General features: G+C 36.8%; 1 protein-coding gene across 1 annotated transcript in view; it reads right to left on the bottom strand.

The window, feature by feature from the left end:
• Nucleotides 1-8,243, bottom strand: part of LOC127985714 (gamma-aminobutyric acid receptor subunit alpha-3-like) — a 181,317-nt gene extending 173,074 nt beyond the window's left edge. The window contains exon 1 of the mRNA XM_052587784.1: nt 8,080-8,243. The gene's annotated coding sequence lies outside the window, so the exon portion shown is untranslated. The remainder of the gene's footprint in view (nt 1-8,079) is intronic.
• Nucleotides 8,244-26,201: the final 17,958 nt, after the last annotated feature.

Consider the following 26,201-nt stretch of genomic DNA (forward strand, 5'->3'; position numbering starts at 1 on the left):
ATTATGGCACACCATTAAGGTATTGCAACATTTAAAATGATCAGGGGAAATTGAAAATTCCACTTCAAATTACACACAAAAAAGATAGAAATTACCTGGTGATTTTGTTTGTTTAACTACCTCTGATATAAATGGTTATGCTTTTAAGCTACCAAACTATGACCACTTTCTATTTAGCTGTTTAAACAAGCATGATAAAGCAAACCTAATCTACAATTTTCTACATTTCTGATAAAATTTGAATACATAAGTGAATGCAGAACAAACTCATTGCACTAAGAAACATGGCAAACACTTTCTGCCATAATACAAAAATTTCTCTGCAATATCTCTGCAGTACAATCTTGTACTGTAACATAAAGTACGTCATCACTTGTTTGCTTGCAGTTCTTACAACTGAACTGTTCCGGTTGACAGAATGTCAAGATTCTTCACTCTTTCTAACACATTCACACAAGCACTGACACGCACACACAAATCTTTCTTCCAGGGTACAAACACAGTTTAATAAACAGAGATGACAAAAAGAGCAAAAGCAATTTCACTGTAAAGAGGAAAAAACAACATTGCCAAAGTTCTGCAGAGTGCAGTGCTTTCATTTTAAAACCAACTCAAACTTGTACAGTGTCAAGATAAATTTACACCCGTCTGAACATGTCTGCATGAAACAACCTTTCAACCCTGCTGCATCAGCACTGCTTCATGTGTGTCACATGCAAGGGATGACAGGCGGACGGATTGAGGGCGAATGGGGTTTTAAAGCTTCTAGCTTCAAATGTCAAAAATCACATTTACAGTATGATACACTGACTCCAGTAAAGCTCTCTCCAAGGAACCAAGGCAAGAGATATCAGTGCTCAGGCAAGGCTGGTGGAACACAAAAGAGGTTCCAGTAAGATGGATAATGAAAAGTCCTTCCATCCATGTGAAAACTCTGAATGAAGTGATGGCTTGAACGTAACGCTGCAGAAACATCTAGGTTGGTAACGAGGTAAAGAAGAGACATGTCCACAGAAATGGAAGTGGAACCTAAGGTTTAACAACCAGTCTTGAAAACATATCTTTGAATAATATGAAGATGTGGAGGACACAATAAGTAAGCTACTGGATATCCCTCAGACAGCAACTACAAGGATTAGTTTCTGAAAAAAAAAAATGCATTTTATTCTCAAAATTCTGAAGAAAAATGGTGAAATGGTGAAAGTCTCTTGTGCAAACTGTTGACCCTCTTTTTTGTGGCACTCTGATTGAGTAAATATAATCATTCACTCCAGTTCAAAGACTCCCAATAAATGTTTCTGTCACACCTGCACATCTTTTCTTATTTATATACACAAGGCATACTGCCAAAGAACAGCTCACTGTTAAACCAATGATCAGATGTGATACAGCAATGCATCATTTTGTGTTTTTTTTTTTAAATTAATCAATATATAATTATATGTGAAATGCATTCTTGATGATCCATTTCGAATTGATGGCTGTCATTATATGTAAACGCTGAAAAGCTACCTGAAAGATTCATACAGTTAAAGTTAAAGATGTCAATTAGGCCATAACCTACTTTTTTGGCATTTTTTTTTTTTTTTTAGAAGCAGAGCTTTAAAGGTGATGCATTTTACAGCAATTTCTTAGAAAGGGATTTAGTATGCTGGCGATGAGATATGTTTGTTAAGAATGTGCTCTCTAAAAGGGTTTTTAAAAACATCTGGATACTCCAGTATGTTTTTATTCTTTTGTGTTCCATCTAGCTCTTGGACACGGTCCTAAACCAGCATTATCATACAGGGCTTCTTCAAGGGCAACTAGTTTTTCAGACAACCCATCAACTAGCCCAGGGATAATCACAGTCCTCGGGGTCATATTCATATGTCACAAGGTCATCAGTGATCCTCTGCTACAGTTTGGTTTTTTTTGAGAATTAGAATTTCGCTGCTTTCTTAGCAATTAAGCATAGCAATTAAACATATAATGATGCATATAATGAATATCATTATAATGAAATAAAAGATCTACACTTCAGGCTTGTCGATTATAATAATGTGAAAGGTCCATTCCTACAGAGCACATTCTTGCATTCCTTTGGCTCTAAAGCACCGATGCAAGTCTATGAGCGCATGCACTAGTTAAGCGGGTTAGAATAAGGGTCAGAATGTGGGATGAAAATAGTTATTTTCCCACAAATGTAATTTGTTTGTTTGTGCAACAAACTTTATTCATATTATAAGTAACCCGCAGGGAACATATTAATAAAAGTAATCCATGTCATGACCCCTTTAACACAGAACACACATTCTGTTTGAACCTGAATGTGGACAGTCTTTTTGGTTATAATGTTTTGCTGGTGTGCAGTTGTGCATACGTTTCAAATATTACTTAAAAATCTTGAAATTAAGTGATTTAATGCACATTTCAAAACCAAACCATGATTAAGTAACATTAAGTCATCACCGCATTTTCTAAAAGCGTCCCCAGGCAACAAATTTCCAGTATTTCAGTCAGACGTTGGAATGGAATGTAGTTTTGCACATTCCTAGTCAATTTGGAGCTTGGCTGTCTCCTCCTAGATTATCAAGACTTGAGTGTTCCCTCTTATAAATCCTCCTGGAGGAGGAACATTTTGTGGAATCCGTCAGGTGTAACCGCCACTGAAGAAGAAAGCCGCTCTAACGTTTTGCCTCACAGATGACTGTCACCTAAAGGGTAAACAAACCGCAAGATGCCTGCGCTCTGGTGGGACTCCTGACTTATCAATACCATCAGTCAAGTGCCATGTGCGTCACTGTGCATTATCTCTCCTACCAAAGCACTTTGGCCCAACAGATGTGACAGGTTTTAAGCTCTCTGCCCTCACTTGCATGCACTATGTAAACAACATATCTGTTAGCCAACAGTTAAGTGATGTCATGTCATTTCCAGATACCTAAATTTAATAACCTGCTGCCCTCCCATTGACCAACTGCATTTGATGCCTCGGGTTTGATGAGTAGCTAATGCAATCTGAAACTCTATCCATCATACTGATTAATGCCAACTGAAATCATAATAGCATTATCGTTATCTGCCTCACCACCAATCCCAACTGACTCTACGTGGAATAATGAGTGGGGAAATGATTAATAGGAAAGAAATGGAAAGTAAAAAGTTGTCTGGGGTGTTCTGGCAGGCAGGAGAAAATTAGTGTGATGCAGTCAACACATAGTTAATGAGACGAGTGCATCCACAGGACAAAACTAATGAAAAGCAGAGAAATGACCAAGGTTTGAGTAATTGTCCCAATCTGTGCCTGAAGCCCAATATGGCTAATGGGCTGAATTTTTATGGACGAGTCCAGGTCATTATGCCTTTGAGCAGGCAGCCACCAAAAAGTCTGTGAAGAAGATAAGCAGTTAAGCTATTGGGAGAATGTGAGGCTGTGACCTGGATTTTTTTTAACCTAAAATTAATTCCGTCCTTATCTTTGACTTTGCAATTCTTCTGTTTTCCCTTTCGTCTCTTCAACTTCCAAGTTCAGCTGTCAATAAAAAATTGAACAAAGAAAAAAAAAGGACTAATTTAATAAATGCATGTTCCCTTCAAACTTGCCTTATCAAACACTGTGTATCAATATTTATTTGAAGCATTTTTAACTAAAAATCAAATGAAGTCCAAGTACACTTTAAGCTACTTAATGAACATTATATGCATGCTAAAATGTGTGACACCTACCTTTAGAAGATGAGAAGTGTTGAAGTGTAAATCCTACTGGCAGGGAGTAACTTACCCTATCTTAACCTATTTTATTTATTTAACAATCTAAACTAACTGAACTAATAAATTTGTATTCTTATCATAACAAGTCTTCATAGGTGAATTGCACTGAATTTTCTTGCACATATATACGATATTTGCATGTTAAGTGGTCTTTCTAAACTTCACAAATACATTAAATAGATGCAAATAAGATTTTCATTGGCTATTACAGCTCTTTAGGGTTCATGAGCTGAATCAGTGAGTCATGAGTGCTCTAGGCTAACTCTCATTTCTCCTTTCACATATCTCTGTCTACTCACTGCTTGTAGTAGTGAGTGACAAGCTCTTGACTGACCCCGCTGAAGTCTTCTTGCCATTAAAAAGGCTCACCTAGTTTACCTCCTGTCAGAACTGATTAACCCCAGCTCTACTTTTCCTTTCTGATTATGCGGCTGAAGGCACAGTGATTTAAGCTCAAGCAGACATCTCTAAAACAATCACACTAAAGTAAACCGATCTATTTTACTATATGCTAATAGTTTGGGTTATGATTTGTCTTGGTTTTCAAAAGCATTGTGTCATCTGACTTGTGTTCCTGAAAGTGTGTTAAACTACACAAACAAATGCACTGACAAAAAAGTCAATTGTATAATTTTCTTAAAGTGAGCAGAATGTGTGAAAATCTGCCAAAAAAAACACCATCTGACCCATGATAGCATTTCAGTCAGTCGCAACCAGGCCCGGTCTGACATGAGACAACACATAAATGTGACCGTCTAGCTGGTACGTTCTCCTTTGTGTTTTCCTCCTGCATGCTGACCACATGCAAATGTCAGTGGGGATTGTCAAATAATCCTACTTCAGAGGTGTAAAAACTGCTGAGTTATCTAGGAATACCAAATACTAAGGATTTGGAGAGCTCAGACACATTTTTCTGCATTAGAAAAAAGGCAGTGCTTTTCTTCAGCCATCCCAGTTTGACGTGCAAATCTGGATTTTTCACTTCTTTCCAGCATAGCCACCCACTAAAAAAGAGGCTCTGCGCTTTCAAGCACTTGAAAGGTTGAAGTAACGGTGAAAAGTCTGTTTAGAGACAGTCACAGTTAAGAAGTCATCTTGTTATATGCCTCGCTCTGCCTATGTGATATTGAAAACAAGGTGTAAAGGGTAGGGCAAGGTTAATAGCAAAACCCTGCAACTCCACGGTAGATGAGTCACGGCTCATTTAGATTAAAACAGGTGGTCAAATGTCAGAGAGTCGAAGAGGGTATACAATTCTAGAATAACATTGCCTCCCTCAAACCTTATGAATAAATAAATATATAAAAAATAATTCAATTTCAATATGCAAATTTCAGTTGCCTGAAAAAGAACAAGCAAGCTTTGATATCTTGAGGACAGAAGCCAGTTTTAAAATTTAGGAATAATGGATGGTTGTGACGAACAACAGCACAAACTAATAATTCCTCGCAGTAACTTTAATCACTCTGGCACCATTCCTTTAAAGTGAAATGCTAATGTACAACATTAATCTTTTCTTGAAGTTAGTGGAACTAAAGCTAGAGAGAGTAAGAGAGAGAGAGTGAGAGAGAGAGAGAGAGAGAGAGCAGACATTAACTGTTGCCCACTCCTCTCAGTTTTGCAGAGGTGCTGAAAGTGGGTTTATTTTCTTGCTTTGAGCACTGCATTTGGAGCTATAATTGTAACTCTGGCCTGAGCCAAGCTCACAGGCTAGCTGAAAATGGCTCCCTTGAGGGAGAAATCTTCTGGAGCTCTCAGACCTTCAGCTTTCAGCTCTTAACCTGACATGTTTCTTATCTACCATTGCCCTCATTACCATGGTCTTGCCAATATATCTGGGCTATGGTCTCCACATCTAATGGGGTTTTCAATCTGTTCCCGGCCATTTTACAGCTGTACGCCTTGTCTCTCAAGGGTTGGGATATACACCAAAAGCAATGCTAGTTGAGTTAATTTCTCCTACTGTTCAACCTTTGGGATAAACCATTTATATAAAACAGTTTAAACGTATTTTCTGTTCTTCTAAAGGGTAGTTTATTTAAGGCATAGTCAACTCAACTGCCACAGAGCTGCTGCAACAAGCATTTCCACAGGTAAGGCCTGCTGGAGATGAGCATCTCTCCTCGGCAAGCAGATGTGCAAACTGTCGCAAATTAAACTCAGCGTTCTGCATCACATCCTGGAGCTCAAAACACAGTCAGTTTTGTTAAAAGTGGTAAACACTCAATTCTGTCACCAGTGCTGTTGTCGCTTTCTTTCATCTTGCAGCCTTTGATCTTGAAATTAGCTGACAATAAAAAAAATGCAGGACATCTGATGCTTTCAGTGATGTGAACTCTATTGATTTTATATTCATTTTGCAGTCACATTTATGTGGCCAGGTCTTTCTTCTATTAACGTGTCTGCTTAATTTCATCTTCCTTGAACATCCTATTGGTGTCAAATTATGGTATGATTCTCCATAAAAATATATTGAATCATGACAAATGTTTTGTCAATGTGTATCATGAGGTTACCTTCTAGTTACAAACCCATATTGTTTTCTTTCCTCTGTAAGAAGCAGATGTTGTATAAAATAAAATAAAAAAAATTAAAGAAATAACATGCCGCTGTAATCCATGTGAATGGGAACAAGGCCATTTGAGCTCTAAAAATTAAAATGTGTATTTTTTTTTTTTTTCAATGAACATCTTCTCCAAACCCCCCACCAAACTCTCATGTAATGCACATGCACTGCAATTTGATAATGATAATGTATGTGGACCTGAGATTAAAAGTTTCCAATCTCTGTAAATTTAACACTTTCCTATCAAAAGCCAAAGGACCCATAAATAAATAAACCTCACTTTTGTCAAACAAGGCATTGTAAAACACATCCATTGCAGGGCTGATAGTAAAATTGCTGAACAACATTGGTTTTAACATCTAATGAACATTCACAATGAAACTTTCTTGACTCGCAAGTGTGAATGAGTTTTAAAAAATGCAAAAAATACATAAAAATAATAGCTGCAAACAGGAAGAATTTAACATTTCCATTCTGTCCCTCACAAAAACCTATGATATTACTATTATAACTATGATATTTGAAATATGCTGCATGCACATCAGATAAAATAAATAAATAAATAAAATAAATAAATAAATAAATGGCACAACATCCATTCATCCATTTTGCAAATCTCTTGTACTATAGGGTTAGATGGGTGGATGGCCATTTGGTAGCGACATCATGATGATTAAATAATGACCATTTTTTATTTTGGGGTAAATGTTCCTTTAACATTTTTTGATGCAAGCAGCAACAATTTTTATAAGCACCGTGTAAATGCAGGACCTCCAGCAGCTACATGATAAAAGTGTATTCATACATACCCAAGGCGCTTGTTTGCGCACTAAACCCCCCTTTTCTCTCTCTCGCTCTCTTTTAATAAACAGTCAGACGTCTTCCACCCATTTGAAAGCAGGCGCTTTACTGTTGAGCTCATAAATAAAGTAACTCCATGAAGACCATAATAGGCTATCTATTGACTGAAATGATTTGTCACGATATGAAAACCAGCAGACGGAACAAACCACAGAAAACGCACGCGCAACCCAAGTGTTATCTCTGAGACACTGGGATCCGATCGATCGAGTTTCCAAGGCTAAGCTGTTTTTTCTTTTATTATTTATTTGTCTTGATCACTGAAATTATTCGTTGGAATATAACAATATTTAAGGATATTTAAGTTCCGAATAGGACGACAGTACCACGTATTATAGAAATAACAAAAATAATCTTGAAGAATCTTAAAATGTAGTAAGTTTTCATTCAAGGTTATACGCTAGAACAGGACTAATCAATTGTCTTTAACATTTCCATTAATAAAATAGACGACTATACAACGCACAACTGGTTACACGTTGACTTTTACCTCAGCAAAACAAAAGCTTATGTCGCAGCATCAGTAGGCTATATTTCAACAGTGTGAATAAACTAGCTACCGTTCGACAGCGTGACTAAAATGTATCTTAATGAATGGAGGGAAAATGAATGTCTGTAAAAATATTTAAGTGATACTATCATCTCAAAGTAAAGTGGTCAGTCTTGCCAGCGATCAGCTCTCGCTCCTGGTCAGGTTCACCTCAGTGTATCTGTGGCAAGAGGAGACCTGTTAAACCTTAAAACAAATGACGTGTTCCTCTGAAAAACACACTTACTCGTGAATAAAACACTGCGGGATTTTACGAAGACATCTCTTTAACGGCGTTTCCCTGTCGTTATATGTACAAGACACGCATTTTAGGCATCATTCGGTCATAATAATATGAAATGTACCTCACCAGAGATAAATCCTTTTTTCTTCCGACGGACTTCAGATACTTTCTGAGCTCTGGCAGCTGATTCCCCCCCTCTGTCTTTGCACTTATTTTCCAGTGAATTCTATCATGTCCAATGAGTGAATTTTGAAGTATTTGCCTCAGATGCTGAAATGAAGGTAGTGGGGGAGCGTTAGTAATGTTGGAAAGCCTGCCCTCCTCAAACGAACATTCCCGCCCCCTCCTTCCCTCACTCGCAGATTGGTGTTGGATGGCGGCAAATTTCCCGCTCGGAGGAGGGTTTGAATACATCGCCTCGGATCGTTTCCAAGCGCTTAAATGAAGGCTACGGTGACCCTTTGGCAGAGAATCACCCAATTAATGTAATAGTTCAGCCAACATTATGCTATTATTTTACAAGTCTTAGTGTTGTTCCAAACCATGAAAACCCAGATTAGTTTGAAGAATCTTTATGCAGCTCTCTTCCATTCACAATGTCTCATTCAAAACACATACCAAGAACCAAAAGTGCTAAGTAGCAAGGTGCAGGCAATTGTCATTGATTAATGAGTTATATTTCATTTCAGAAGAAGAAAAATAAACAAAATTGTAGGCTATGTAGCTATATTACAGCATTTAGGAATATTTAAGTTCCGAATATGATGATAGTAGCACACTGGAATTTATATGGAAATAATCTTGAAGAATCCTAAAATGTAGTAAGTTTTCATTCAAGGTTATGTGTTACTACAAGAGTAATCAGTTTTCCTTTACATTTTCCATCAGTAAAATAGACGACTATAAAACAAACAACTCATAGTTATACGTTGGCTTTTACCTCAGTAAAACAAAAGCTGATGTTGCATCATCAGTATATTTTAAAAGTGTGAGAAAGCACCTTTTTGGACAAAAATCTTTGCCCTTGAATGCAAGATGAGTCAGCAATACATTTGTTTTGTTTACTGGAAGTCAAAGATATACATTTTACACAAATATCTGCTAGAGGAAATTTTATATGTAAATCAGTGCACTACCAAAGGGTTAGGCTCAGTGCTGAGGAAGGCAAACTGAAGCCATAATAAATTAATAAATAATGATGATTTCATACATTTAAAAAACAAACAAACACAAGATTTCAACTATTTATATATTGAACACAGATTACTAATCCAGACAATGTATATGAACAAATCTGTGCTGCTGTTTAAAACCTAAACTCAAATAGTTGTCAGTTTTGGCATAATGTTTTCTCAAGATTACAATGTAATTTACTATACATCAGTCAGGGTCAGATAATCATTTGTAGAATTTGATTTAGACCATATGTTATGTTGACGTTATCAGCCAAAATCTGTTTATTTTCTTGACAAAGCCAATAAAACATTACAGTGAAAAAAAAACTTCACAATAAACAGTTTCCCTTTTATTTTTCAGTCCAAAAGTGGGCTACAGTCTTTTACTTCACATACTTAACATTCATTAGACGCTGTAGATAAATAGCTAAAAATTATAGTGCAGCAATCAGTAAAAACCAGTGTGTTTATGATTCAAATAATATGATAACAAATGGCAGTTTGCGACATAAAGCAGCATAACACAGTGTGGAGCCTTTATATATATATATATATATATATATTTTTTTTTTTTTTTTTTTTTAAGTGATGTATTTGTTTTCCAACGATCCTTAAAATAGGTTCCCCTTCACACAGTGCCTTTAAAGGGCACAAAAATGACATTTAGAATCTGCCCATCTCCTGAAAGCTGGCTCACAGGGATATTGCATTTAAATACTGTACTCAAATGCTCCTGATGTTGAGGAACCTCTGCTTTGGCACACATCCACACAAGGTGCCCTTGGTCCAGTCATGTATTTCTTGCTTTTAGCAGCTGCAGAAGTCTGAATAACCCTACGAAATCAACATATTTTCCTTTTAGGCTGAATGCTGTCGTTGACTACTGTGAGTGATCTTATTCAGATGAGCAGAATTAGCACTATTTCCACAGGCTTAAACTCTCCCTAAATCACCAATATAATTAGGTTTTGCAGTCCGCATAGAAAATGAGGTAACAAATCAGACGCCTTGCCCGTACACTGCTAAAGCACAACAGCTGATAAGGAAAGCTCCATAAGGAACTAGAAGGAAATAATTCTTACTTCCATTGCATTCACATTAGAGCTCACACCATGTTGTCTGGTTAAAAAAAAGCTTTTGCGCAGAAGGAATGGGATTAGCCAAAAAAAAATAATAAAAAAAAACACTTTTGAGCACACATTACCTCAGCTAAGATGTTTGAAACATTACTAGTGATCATTTATTTATTCCTCTCTACAATTATAATGGATGTAATATTATAATTTATTATAATATAGGCTGTTGATTACTTGCTTGAGTTGAATACTTGAGTTCTCAGACCTTTTATTGTGACGTTGGGGTGAACTCTGATGAGGATTCTTTACGTTCCTCAAAATCCTGGGGCCTCATTTATAAAACTCTCAGTAGATTTCAGCCTAAAAGTGTACATACGCTCATAAGCTATTTTTGTTTGTTTGTTTGTTTGTTTGTGTGTGTGTGTGTGTGTAAGCACAAACATTTTCAGATTTATAACAATCCCAGTCAAGGGAAGATTGTGCGAACGCGCATCTCCACCCCGTGTCCTCCCCGAAATCACCGTATATGGAGCTTTCAACGCCTTGTTTTACTATGCATAACCTCATCTGCATTTCATTTCCATGCATATTCCCATCCCATATGACACCATGTTTAGAAGATAAAAGGCATTAAGGAAATATGAGATACGGACTACAAATGCCATTTGTGTCATATATTAATTTTTATTTCAAAAAATCATCCAATATCCTTGTTATGTTTTAGAATACATTCTAAGAATGGGTCAGAGTTTGTTTTCAGGTGCACAAATTTTCCCATCAAGTTTGTTTTTATAAATCCCACCTTTTGTGCAGGAAGCGTCGTACACCTCTAACAGGACTGTTTCTGTGTGTACGCAATGGTAATAAATGAGGCCCCTGGTCTGTGAAAAAAAAAGTGGCCACTCCATGTTGTGCATTAAGAAAGTTTCTTAAGAGCACCAGAGACAGGAATGAAGAGGGGAGAGGAAAACTGGGAGTGTCTGTAACAATTCTTCTTTGATTTTGGCAAGAACTTTTTAAGTTCTGAAAGTGCACGGGAGAAAATTTTCAATGATCATGATATTTATCATAAAAAAAAAAGATAGTGAATATGTTTAGTACTTTCCACCCATTTTGTTTTCATCTTGTTTTTCTTGTTTCCTTTTTTGTTTGGTTTTAAGAGTGAGTTAATTTTTTTTTTGTTTTTTTTTTTGCGACTGTGCACCCTTACAGATAGTACTGATGATAAAGTCGACTGGAAGAGGGAATGGGAAGGTGAAGGTTTTTTTTTTTTTTTTTTTCCCCAGAGTCAATAAACCAGTAACAGTTGGGAGTGGGAATACTTTCCCCAAAACTGTTGATTTTGTAGAGTTCATTAAAGTCCGTCTGTTAAAAATTAGAGGAATACTGTATATGAACATGTACTGTTCATTACTGTATATGCTCCATTTGTTAGAGTACAGATATTAATTTTTTTTTTTTTTTTTTTTTTTTTGAAGAGGTTTACATGGTTATCAAAATCAGTATACCAGGACTCATTGTGAAGATAATTTATTGTCAATTGCCAGACAAAATATTTTTTATTGTTTTAACTATTTTAATGTTTTTTTATTCATTAGTTTTTCTGATCTCTCTCTCTTTTGTGCATAAAAATGGACAAAAAAAGAGAGATATTCACAGTTCTGTCATGACAACTATCAGAGGGATTTGCATGGTAATGGCGGAAAAGATCTGTTACTCTGCTGCTGCGGCAGAGCAAGTAGAGACTTACTACTGCCAATACATCCACAACATGCTGCTGTGAGCATGTATGTAATACTGTGGCTGCACATATAACAGATATGAATAACCCCCATAGCATACATGATCACCCTGTATCAGATCTATACAGGTGGAGCTGGGGAAGGTGGAGGGTTTCTGAAGTGCGTTCTGTGTTGTAACAGTTACCACAATCACTAGTCGATGTTGAGCAGCGAGCTGTCACAGGCTGTCACAGCTGTCCTTGTCATGGTTTCAGAGCACATGCATACTCAACTACATCGACGTTTGGCTGATACAAGCTCTTTGGAGCATACGTACAGTACGGCATTGAGATGTCATTCTCGCCCATAAGAAAGAGCTGGGGTTAAGGCTAAGTGCCAAGGAAAGTGTGCTTTCTCCACTACAGAGAACCACTTATCTCCTTGTTGTTGCTTACGCTAACGACTGAAGCCTTCCTCACGGACTGGGGAGCAGTCGTAATGCGATATATGTGCAATCCAACATTCAAATTCAGGACAAAATTAAACATAATTCCATCCATACAGAAAATTATTAAATAGAATTCCATTACCTTTCCAAAACTTTCTGGGTTTATTTATATTTCGAAAGCTTTTCCAGACCTGGAAACTGCTGTTTTAAATGGGTCATATGATGTTGCTAAAAATAACTTTATTTTGTGTATTTGGTGCAATGAAATGTGTTTTATGCATTTTAAGGTAAAAAAAAACCCAAAACATTATTTTTCACATTCTTTACAGGGTACACTAATGTTTCTCATCTATGCCTCGCCTTTCTGAAACACGTTGTCTTTTACAAAGTTCATTGGTATGAAAAGTGAGGTGTGCTCTGATTGCTTTGTGATTGGCCGAATGCCTCAAGCGTGTGATGGAAATGTTCCTCCCCTTGCCATACTATGATGCGTATCCCGGTTTGAACACCAGTTCAACAAGAGAAAAACAATAAAACCTGTTACAAAAGAGACATTTGTTGCATCCAATAGGGATATGACTACTGATTATCATGAGTTATTCTGTGTTTTTACATGTTGCATCGCAGCAGTGAGCTCATCACGTCCCTTTGAGTAGTCAGTCATTGGGAGCAAAGCCCGTTGGTACATGTTTCTTTCATTCTGAGAGGCCAGGAAAAGTATGGTACCACTCCAGACTCTCCGGTGCATCTGTCTTAGTTGTGCTCGCCATGATTTCACACTAGACAAGCATTTGTCAGTATGGGGGTGTGGGCATTCTCATTCCCAAAGTGCTCTCCGAAGCAGTGCGAGTTCCCTAAAGGGAACGTCCCAGGCTATGTATGTAACCATGGGCACACAGGAGCATTTTCCGACTATATACGTAACCTGGGATGTTCATGCTAACTAGACCTACAGCCTCCATGACATGTTGATTTCTGATAATATTGACTTAGAAATCTCTAAGCTGTTTGGTCTTAAAGTGAGGATTGTTTCTATTGATCAAGAAAAAGCTGTAAGACTCTGAAACCGTTTGATTTTCCAGATGTTAAATAGCACAAGGTAGTGTCTATGGATCTTATCATCTTTCTCTCTAGACCTTTGATTGAACCTTTTCAGAAGAGCCCAATGTGCCACATCCATACTAAGTTGACTGCACTGCATACCGAGATGTAGACAGATTGTATGCCCATTGTGGTGTCTTGTTAATTTTATTTTAATATTAAACTGTAAATACATTTTTGTAAATACAAATGAAATGCAGTGACAACATTTTTAGATTACAGATAAAAAAAAGCTGTTTTGTAAGTACAAATAAAATACATTTACATTTAGCAGACACTTTTATCCAAAAAAGTGACTTACAAATGAGGATTAGTGGAAGCAATTATCAACAAAAGAGCAATGATGTACAAGTGCTATAACAAATCTCTGTTAGCTTAGCACAGTACACAAAACATGGGCTTCTGAATAATATAATAAATATAACGAAAACAGATAGAATAGAAAAAGAATAGAGCAAGCTAGTGTTAAAGGTCTTTTTTGCTTTTGTTAATTTTATAATAAATGAAAAGAAAACGGATAGAATGCAAAAAAATTAGAAAGCTAGTTAGTTTTTTATTTTTTTATTTTTTATAAAATCAGAATAGAGTGCTAAAGTTAGAGGGTCAAATAAAGACGGAGGGGATATGTTTTTAGCTGATTGAAGATGGTTTAGGACTGAGAATATATAATATAATATTAAAAATACAGTGACAACTCTTCAGGAATTACACAAAGGCATTTCATATATATATATATATATATATATATATATATATATATATATATATATATATATATATATATATATATATATATATATTAACATATTACCCTTAATATATTTATTTACAGTCACATTCTCTTAATATAACAATATCTTCTTGGCTTGTTAAAATATATTGATAATAATAATTATAACAAAGGAGGTAATCAGTGGTCAAAAGCTGTCTTTAATTTCATCACAGTTAACAAACCTCTTTTCCAGCCACAATAATAACATACAGACAAAATACAGTATGACTCACAAAAAGACAAAGAAATCAATACAAAATTCAGTAAACATAAATAGATAAACAAAAATATAGAACATAGAAAGAAAATAATCATTTAAATTATGGATAAACATTTAATTTTAATTAGCAATTTATACTCTATCAATTTATTAATAATATCATTATTCTCTTATTTAATATACATTTTCTTGTTTAATACACATTTTCACAGGAAATTGTCATTCATATTATTTTTCACTTCTAAAACATAACTTCTACAATATTTGTGTAAATTAGAGTTTGAATTCAAATTATAAAATGATGACATATTACTGGGACAAAAAAAACCTCTGCCTACACCTAGCCTAAGCCAACCTAATATTTTATTTTCAACTTTCAACGATTATTAAATTTTTATTGAAAATAATTCCCTTTTCAAAATGATATGAAACGTAAAAAGGGAGCAAAAAAGTTCTGTAAAAGGCCAATTTGAACTGGTCAAAAAGAACACATCACCCTCTTCCACCAATTCTACAGGTGAACATTTTAAGAACATTTTGATTAAGATTTCTTAATCTTCTTAGAACATTTTGTCAATGTTCCCATTTAGTTATGAAAATGTTATTTTTGTATTGCCGCTGAATCTACAAAATGTCCATTGTTTTCATGCTTTATTTTTATTTATATTTTATTGGTTATGTGCCATTAGAGAAAACATTAAAAGAGACCTATTTATGCTGCTTTTTGCAAGATGTATTATAGGTCCCAGGTGTCCCTAGATTGGGTCTACAAACTTTCAGCTTAGAATACTCCACAGATAAATGATAATATGCTATAAATGCCCATTTTAAAGCAAAACAGAAGCAAAAATGCATGTATGCTGTTTGCATTAGTTTTAAAACCATATCAGTTTAAACTTCTGGTTCTGAAGCACGACACCATCACGTGAGTCTAAACAAAGTTGTCTTTTGCATCTTATAGCATTTATGCTGTCAAATAAATACAATATTATGTCAAAAACACATTTAAGGCCAACAAATAACATTTATATTGTTATATAACGATAACAATAAAGATATATAGTTCTAACAGTCATTCTCAGTATTAAAAAACTGGTGTGGACGGTAATATCATTATCTTATATTGTTTTTGGTGTGAACAGTGCTTTATGTGTATAAATGTAAAGAGCTGGGAAAGAAATCACATGTGTACTGTATATAAGATCTGTGTATTACAGTGAAATCAGTGTCGTTAATTTGGATCATTGAATTCAATATCAAACTATTTAATTTTATCCATTTGAAAAAAAACAAAACAATAATAATAATAAAAGTAAACGTCACTTTAGAAAGTTCTGAAAGAAGAAAATTAGATAAATGTCCAACTAAAACGGTTTAAAAGTTATTTAAACGATGTATATGTTATGTGGAGGGTAAGGAGGAACTCACTTGCAGACAGGAATGCACAGGTTTTATTCTCAACAAAAAGGGGAAAAACAAAACCCACGAGGGGGAAAACAATGACTAGGGCAGACACTAAATAACTTAACAAGACTAGGTAGAAACGATAAACAAAGACTCAAAACACAAATAAACAATAACAACGTCTTCTTCCAAGAGCAACACCGAGTAACACTATAGCACAGGAACATGTAGAAACACTATAGCACAGGAACATGTAGAAACACTATAGCACAGGAACATGTAGAAACACTATAGCACAGGAACATGTAGAAACACATATCACAATGTGGAAACAATCATAATGAACCGACAAAAGACAGAGCACACTAGGGGATCTAAATAGGAGAACTAATCAAGACACAACAGGTGGCACAGATAAGGCAATCACGACAACTAGGATAACAAGGGGAGCGGGGCAAGGTAACGAGACAACACAAGCACATGGCCCAAAGACAAGGCCATGTGCTTGTACACAAAACACGGGTCTGTCATGATCCTGCCTCAAGACTAGAGAAAAGTCAGGACATGAAGGCAGAATCATGACAGTATAATTTTGAGCAAAAATTTTGAGATTGTTATTTTGAGAACATATAACCTTAAACAAATGTATGAAATTCTCTTCTCAAGGTTCTCAAAATTCTCAAGGTTCTCTTAAAATGAAAGAATTTTAAGAGAACCTTCCCAGAATGTTCTCTCTGTTTGCTGAGGTATGGCACACTGAAGTGTAGCTCTGTTTAATGACATTTTCATTGCTGAAGACCTCATTGTCTGTGGGTGGTGTTCTTTCTTTGGTACATTGTAAATAGACGGATCACTGAAACTCACTAAACTACGACAAAATTGTCATTTTGGCTTAAGAAGGGTTTGCATTGATCGACAGCTCAGCCAAATGCCAAATTTGACAGTGAGTTGACACGAGCCTTGGGGATAGCCACTAATCATGCACTGGCAGTGCTGGGGAAAGCTGAGATCCTTTTTATACAATAGCTCAATATGATAAGTGTTTTCACTGAGGGGATATTCTGAGATGCAATTAAAGTGCCGAACCCACGGGAGGTATGCTAACTCACATATGTGTACTATCGTTGAGCAGAGTAAGAACACAAACCTTTTAGAAAGCACAGTTAACAACATTGTAATCTTAACGACATCTTGTCACACTCAAATTTATGAGATTCAAACAAGGAATTTAATGGGGACTAAATATAGGTATTAAACACTGAAGAATCATACTTTTTAGCTATGATCATTGTTGGGCTCGTTACTGAAAAAAAAATACATATATATTACTCATTAACAGTGGCTACTCAGTGTTAAGAAAAACATCATCAAAGTAGTCCATGTGACATCAGAGGGTCAGTTAGAATTTTTTTAAGCATCGAAAATACATTTTGGTCCAAAAATAGCAAAAACTATGACTTTATTCAGCATTGTCTTCTCTTCCGTGTCTGTTGTGAGAGAGAGTTCAAAACAAAGCAGTTTAGTGATATCCTGTTCGTGAATGAATCACCTGATGTAACCAGATCTTCTTGAACCAGTTCACCAAATCGAATTGAATCGTTTTAAAAGGTTCGCGTCTCCAATACGCATTAATCCACAAATGACTTAAGCTGTTAACTTTTTTAATGTGGCTGACACTCCCTCTGAGTTAAAACAAACCAATATCCCGGAGTAATTCATTTACTCAAACAGTACACTGACTGAACTGCTGTGAAGAGAGAAGATAACGAGCCAGATAACGAATTAACGATTGACTCGTTTTCGAGTCAAGAACCAGTAGCATCGTTTTTCAGATCACCAGTAGTCATGGGAAGTTCGGTTCTTTTCGGCGAACCGGTTCTTTGGGACAGTTCGATTCAATAAATTGGTTGAAGAAAACGGTTCACCGGTTCTTTTGCGCTCGAAGTAATGACATCATTTGCGATGATTGCCCTTGATTCAAGCCTTCGGTTTACCCGCGCTCATAACACTAGCACAGAATCAGTTCAGAATCAATCACCTAAAGAATCAGTTCGGTTCAGACACTCTGTAGGCGTTTCTCAATGACAAGGATACTTCCTTGGCAGAACTGATCCTTCCAAGTCACTTCCTTCAGAGGCTAGGCGAGACTCCTCTTTAGCATTCGGAGAACACGTAAATGGAACAGGCTAGCAAGTGCACGTAATTGCGTCATTACGTCAGTGAAAAGGTCCGTTTGAATAACGCTGTGAATGGTATCATTAAATTACTTTGGACAACTTAACTAGTTATTTATAAAATAAATGCTGATGACGCAACCAAGTTAACAATTGTAAAAATAACAGGTCCGGTTCAGTTAACCATTTGTATTTGTATAATTTATAATATGAATATGGTATTAATTTGTACTGGCATTTAAACGTTAAACTTTACTTATATTTACTACAGTTATAACAAATGATTGGTAACGTAAATAAAAACCATTAACGCTCCGACTCCGCTAACGTTCAACATTTTTGAACAAGATAGTAAAGCTGCGAGCATAGGATTGTGGGTGATTTGAGAGTGCGAAGAGCGCGAAGGATGCACATATGCATCCTTTCCTGTGTATGGCATATATTTCAAACGAAGGACTCAGTCCTTGGTTGAAATTCCGAGGATCCTCGACAGTGGAACTATCCTTCGACGGATGTCGATGATGTAGCATCCTCGAAATACTGGCTTCCGAGGATCCTTCCTTGACATTGAGAAACACCTTGTGTGTCAGTCTGCTTCACACTGAATCACACATGCGCATGCTCCTCGGTTCTTGAATCAGACACGTCCGACAGAAACGATTCACAGTTCAGTGTACGAATAAATGTCGAAATAATTATTAGTTGCCGTTATGAAAAAGATAATTTGTTGTAGAAACATCCCTCACAGTTCCATTACATTCTGCTACTGTATATACTGTAACAAAAAAGTCTAAAAACATGAAATATGAACCTAATAAACATACAATTACGACAGCATCTGATTTTTAAGTGGTTGTTTATTGAGCTAAATGTGCATAGATTGTCATATTCATTTCATGACTTTTTCTTAAAACAGTATTTTACCTTAAAATTATAAATGATTGCATATCTTTTTAAATATATCATATTGCTCAATCTTTTTACACCTCCATAATAAACCCACATTGTCACATTAAGCACTGAACTGACAATTCAGCAAAACAAACAAAAACAAACCTAGATCAGCTAAATTACTTTAAGAATTATGATGACAGCACAATTATTTATCTCATGACCATTTTTTCTAATAAGCTTCTGCTTTCATTAAATCAAAATACGCATTAAACCTCAGAGATAACAGTATTTTAGAGGTGCATGCAAATCTTGTCCATCCATTAATTCTCAAATGAATGTGCATTTTATATTTTTATGAGCAAAACATTTTTCCAGATTTTGGGGAAGCAGGGGTATTTTATCAAATTGTCTCCATGGAGGAAATAAAGATGGAACAACTCATTTCTGCCACTGGAAGGTTTTCATAAAAACATAAATCTCCAGATATGATGCTGCAGTAATATCATCGTGGGCTGTCAGAGACGATGACTGAGTTTAAACTTCCACAAAGTGCATGATGCAACACCATGCCATGGATTTGTATTGAACAGACTTCCCCACCTATCGATCTATGTCTTGCCTGGCAGGCAACTTGACATGAATAATATTTTAGCGCTTGCTTCGTTTTCCCTTTGGGTGAGTCGAAGTAAATTTCAGGTGCCAATTTGACACTGGGTCAAAACTGAGCCAGCCTATTTTACACCTTATTTAATAGACTTGAATGGCTGGAGATTGACTTAGATTGATGGCTCTCATAAAATGGAAAACTGTGTCATACTGTATAAATGATGACAAGAGTCTGCAGTTTTTAACTCTACACAGTAACACCCTATGTTGCTTTAGTTATTCAGATTCTGTTTGTCCATACTGTACATTAATGTAGAAAAGATGATCGCAGCCATGGTTTAGATGCACGGATCAATAATATCCAATTATTTATCAAATTGTCACATAAGTCGTATTACTTTTCTTGACTTGTAATCCATATATCTTACCCCCCCCCCCACTTAGTGACTCATAACAAGAGAAACATTTTTTAACTTAATTTTGAATGATGGACAGTGAGCAGATCTCTGTCCGTCTGCACCAAAGACACACTGGAAACCAGCTCAACAACTATCCAGATACTATATGCAGTGTTTCTCCACTGGTGGGTCGTGGAGTGGGCAGTCAAAGAAACAGCAACAAACATACAGTAATTTGTTTTTCTGTTGCAAGACTTTCACTTTGAAAGGCATGAGGGAAAGCTGTTGACACTTCTGTGAGGGCGCAGTTAAAAAAAGCCAGAGGAAAAAACGTGATGATTCAGTATCTGTGGTGAGATTTTTTTAGGCGATGTCTATTTCATTATTTTAACTTTATTTTCATAACTTGTTACAAAATAAAAAGTCTTTCAACTTTCCTCTCCTGTATATCGTGTTAGGGTTAGTTAAGGTTAGGGCAACCCTAACTGATGTGTAGCCTACATTGCACATACAAATGCAGTGTGTGGTAGTTTATTTTATAATAAATACATCGCAAAGGAAATTTCATTCTTACAACTGATGTGTATGTTAACTAAGACAATCCTTTTTTTGTGTGTGTCAGTCATTTTTGTTAAATTAATTTGATTGGTTTATTCGTGGCTTAGTTTTCATAATGTTCAAATGTGGGTCCCATGGCCGAACTAGACGAGAAGCACTGCTATATTATGGATATAATGTGCATGCTAATACCAGGTGCTAAGGGGGACTTTGTGACCTTTTTTGCTGCATTTAAAATATTTTAAATGAAGAAATTTAAACATTATAGGTCCATCTTGTATTCAAGTCACTGTATCTATGAATTGCATTTAATATTCTTGAATAAATGAATAGATCCAGACATAATTTCACTGACCCAACACCCCAAAACCAGGTCAGAATGCCTTAGCAGCACAATCATTCCCAGACAATGACCCATAACTGCATAGCAATGCCCTGCCAGCCACCCATACTGACTACTCACATTTGCTTCAGAAATGTTAAAATCTAGTATCATAATGTATGATATGTTCCATACATAGTGTGGCATAATGATGACACTACCTGGGATGTGTTGTATCTAGGATGTGTTTTATGTTGCTGTTTATGACAGCATGTATAAAAGTAAGATGGCTTCATGTATGTAGCAGTGCAGTCAGTGGAGATTCCTTTAGACAACTGACTTACTGTCTGCAGTGTGGGTGGTGGAGAACTGATAATGGTGTGATCTCTCTTCCTCTAGCCTCAGGCCCTTACATATTTATTCTCTCTCTCTCTCTCTCTCTCTCTCTCTCTCTCTCTCTCTCTCAGTCTGTCACACTCCTATATCTGCTAGTGTGTTGAGTAGTGAAACTGTACAATCACCACTTCCACTTGCCAAGCTGCAGCATTTGGATATAGTGACACATTGTGTCCACCTGCCAGACGTACAATCACATCACTGTGGCTCGTCCAATTACAGTAATCCTGCTAATAAGATTCATGTACACCAAGAAGTGTGTGTGTGTGTTTAACCAGTCAAGCAAATGAATTGGGTTTCATTGGGTCACAGGAAATGGCTTGCAGGGTGAAGACCCCCCTTCCCGAAATCATTAAAAAGCTGGCATGCAGGACCAGGAATGTTCATCAAATTAACGCCTGAGCCTGAGGGTTTCACAGCAGGCCAGGGAGGAAATAAGGCTCTTGTCCACAAACCAGCAAGCTTTGGCGACAGTGGATTGGATGGATGGACAAAAGGAAGAGGCAAAGCCAGGAGTGGAAAGCATAAGAAATACACTATATATCTAATAGCTCATTGGCCACTCAGGGACAGTGGCTGATTTTTGCTTTTAGGAGAGCCAAAGGGAATTTGGCATGGTTAACCATTAAATTCTAACAGAGACAGCTGTAGATTTGCATAGTTATATTGAATCATTTCATCCCTGCTTCCTGAAAGAATAGCTCACCCAAAATTAAAAATGTTGTCATCATTTACTCACCAAAGTCTCATGTAATTCAAAACTAGCCCGAATTTCTTTCTCTTGTAGAGCACAAAAGCATCCATTTTGAAGACCATCCTATCTGTTTACACTAAAAAGAATAATCACATTTATACCGCAAAGGTGGTATGGAAGTTGCTAAGACTGTTTATGCTTCTCAGAGGTGGCATAAATGCAAACTTGCTGATTACAATGTTATACTGTATTCTTGAGGCTGAGAGGTAATACGTGTGCGTGTGTGTGTGTGTGTGTGTACCTGGTTTTTATCACGTTATGGGGACCAAATTTGCCCACAAGGAAAGTAATACCAGTAAATTTGACATTTGAGGAAACAATTTTATAAATCATACAGAATTAATTTATTTTTTAAGTTTCCAGTAAGGGGTAAGATTAGGGTTGCTGTTGGGCGATAAAAAATACAGATTGTACATTATAAAAACCATTATCCCTATGGAATGTCCCCATAAAACATGGAAACACATCTGTTTGTGTGTGTGTGTGTGGGTGTGTGTGAATGATACTTGTGAGGTAAGGCAGTGGGGAAGCTTTAAGTAAATGATGGCTTAGAATAAAACCACTGCCCACTGTTTTTATGGTTTGGAAAAGAGCGGCTTGGGGATTCTTCAAAATCTTTTATTTTGTGTTTCATAAAAGACAGTCACAGAGATTTGGAATGACATAACAGTGAGTGAACGGCATTTATTTATATATTTGTTGGTTGGTTTTGAACTATTACTTTATCAAATGTTGAATAAGAACTTTCATGCTGTCTGGAAATAAGTACAGAGGTTTCTGCATTCACAGCAGCATAGAGAATGTTCTTGTTTAGCGTAGACAAAGGGATTAGGTTTTACCCAGAACCAGCATTTATTTTGAGTCTTTAAAAGCCTTCATCTATCAATTACAAGACCTACACATCTATACACATGTCCAACACATGTCCAGCAACACCCTGTGCAGTGGCCATGTGGAAAATAAATCATGTTCCTTTGCAGCAAATATAAAATGTGGGTTAGAATGTGCATGTTTTGCATACAAACAAGAAAGCATGCCAATAAACATGAGAAGTTTCATGCTGTTGTAGTATTGCTTTGGGAACCCAGGGCAGCTTTGTAATGGTTTATACTGTCAGTTATTTATGCATGCACGTCTATACATATAGACAACAATGTCAGAATTACAATCTATTGTTCAGGAATTGCCTTTCCCATTGATGTAATCTCTACCTGTGCTGACCCAGAAAGTCAAGAATTGTTTAATGTTCATCGCTCACATGCATACACCATTTATTGCATTTCTGTCAGCCTCCAGGCAAATGTGTTTAGGCTCCGTCACTCGTGCATCTCTCAGGGGCATCTTCACACACAAATACACCTACGCATGCAAGCTCTCAGACTGCTCTACACAAAACCGATTTAATGGATCAAGATTCTGAAGTGACTGTGTGCACAAGTGACTGTGTGCACTGAGACGCTTTATGAGTTTATATTGTTCCTGCTCAATAAATCTACATAGTTGGTCACTGGTAGCTGTCATATTTTAAATGCCTGGAAGCGTTAAACCATCTTTTTGTGAAGTCTTACCTAAAGTCACTGTATTCATTTACATGGGCGTGGTAGTGGGGGGAAAAGTGGACCTGACTACCCAGGGCCCCGTCTAGGGAGAGGGCCCTTTGAAATCCCATCATTTTTTTTTTATGTATTTTTTTTGTAGCCTAATTCGATTTAATTGGGCCCTCCAATTGATGTCATTATTCATTTCAAAATATATTGATAACACCAACTGAGAGAATGAACTCAGTGCCAGACACCAGTGGTTCTGACACACCAGCAGTAGCAGCACTGGCCAGTCCAGTATCCTAGGGTTTAGTAGGCCAAATAGATTTAAACACTATTTATACTTGTTTATATTCAAATAATAATAAATAAATAAAAAAAAATCATTCAAAATTGAATTTTCATTTTGCTAACCTGCATTGTACAATGGCATGTGTAGGGGGCCCACTGACATTGAGAGTATACAGTGCCCAGAATTTAGTGCTACGCCCCTGTTCATTTATGACTTAGTGGCATTGTGATATAGACAAGGCTTAACTAATAGGATTTAGATGATTCAGAAACCCTTGTTATTAGTGACACCAGTGGCCGTTAAGTGAACTGCAGCCAGAAACCTATTTGCTTGTGCTTGCATTCATGAAAACATACAAGAGGCTGAACATGATTCAGTGCTCTGTTGTACTCATGGCAAAGTTCTTTCACTTTCAGGGGGCAGTTATGGTTTAATGGACAGAAAATCGTACTTGTAACACGAAGGTCGTGGGTTTGAGCCTCAGGTCCGGTGGGGATTGTAGGTGGGGGAGTGAATATCCAGCACTCTCTTGGTGGTTTGAGCATACCACGAGAACATGAAAACTACATGCCCCCTTCTACTGCATAAAAATCATTGACACCCGACTATTGCTTCTCTTTTATTATTTCGATGAGCAATTTATGACTGCTGCTTGACTGGGAGAAGTACTACCTAGTAATTTTGCATTGCTGGTCAAATTGGGACAGTAAAAAGAAAAAAGAAAAAAATGTACTGAGAAGACGGTATTACAAAATTGAGTAATCAAGCTAATGACACAATCTAAATAATTAAAATTTGTGAAACAGACACTGGAAGTGTTATATTTAAAGGTCCCATTTTACGTGCTTTTTTGAAGCTTTGATTGTGTTTACAGTGTGCAATATAACATGTGTTCATGTTTCGCGTGTAAAAAACACAGTATTTTTCACACAATTCACCTATCTGTATACCGCTGTTTTCACTGTCACAAAAATGGGCTGATGTCTTCCTTGTTCTATAAAGTCCCTCCTTCAGAAATACGTAACGAGTTCTGATTGGGCCAGCGGTTCCTGTGTTGTGATTCGACAGCAGCTTACAGCACGCTGCCCTCCTGGTAACACGATGGGACTAGTTTTGGAGTAGTTTTGAGAAGCAAGTGGGCAGGAGCATGTGCAGGAGATGTATTTATAGTCACAGGAGCGTTTTTACTGACGAGATGCGCATGAAAATTGCATTCTTTTTTTTTTTTTGCACAGCCCTAACATCTAGTTAACAAAGCTAAACAGCGTTGCTCTTTGGGTAATAAGTTACAGAAACTGTTAAACGCACCAACTTAAATAATAAAATACACTTACCGGTGGTCCATAAACAACGCCTTCTCCAGACAAAGAGGGAACTACTCCATCTTTCAAGAATAATATTTGTGCGAATCCGGCATTAAACTGATTGAGATTGAGAAAGTTGACCTCAGCAAAATTTGCTGCACATAGTTTTACATGTAGATTATAATTTTCCGGAACCGAGTTAAACATAAATTGTAACCATTGATCTCTAAGTACAGCGTCCCTGGGAAGCCCAAACAAAGATGATTGGACTCAGAGATGAAAATATCAGCGTTTCAATGACATGGCGACAAACACAAACACAGCTCTTCTTTCTTCTCCGTCGGAGCGCAACAAGGCCACGCCCCCTGTTTGTGAATTCATGTGGGCGGAGGTTAGTCAAAATACTGTTTTAGTGACGTCATTACTGCAGGAACTAGAGGGATGTAGTCCAAACGGGTCGTTTTTTGTAGTCGAATTCTGTCAAATATCTCGATTGGCATTGAACTTTGAGCTTTAAAATTTTACAGATATTATTTATACTCTAACAACAACATTACACACTAACTAAAGTTTAAAACATGGAATGGTAAATGGACTGCATTTATATAGCGCTTTCAACAGACCACATGGCCATCCAAAGCACTTTACAATTTGCCTCACATTCACCCATTCACACACACAGTCACACACCGACTGCAGTGTCTGCCATTCAAGGCGCCATCCAGCTCATCTGGAGCAGCTGGGGTTAGGTGTCTTGCTCAAGGACACCTCTACACTTGGTCAGGTGGAGCCGGGGATTGAACCACCAACCTTCCAGTTTGTAGACAACCTACATGAACCACTGAGCCACTCCCGCCCACAAAGAAAGGGACCTTTAAGCAATATCACATGAGCAAGAATACAGTTTTCCCAAATATCATCACAATTGCAAGTATGATATTAAACATATAAATAACTTAATGTTAAGTGACATACCATGGGGAATGTTAAGCTGCCGACAACATCAACCAGCATGACAATACTGGCGGTGGGACGATGCCATCGATTATCCCTCATGATCCCCAGACCTGGATCCACAGATGAAGGACATAC

Source organism: Carassius gibelio, chromosome B21 (assembly GCF_023724105.1).
Source record: "Carassius gibelio isolate Cgi1373 ecotype wild population from Czech Republic chromosome B21, carGib1.2-hapl.c, whole genome shotgun sequence".
In the NCBI taxonomy this organism is placed as follows: domain Eukaryota; kingdom Metazoa; phylum Chordata; class Actinopteri; order Cypriniformes; family Cyprinidae; genus Carassius; species Carassius gibelio.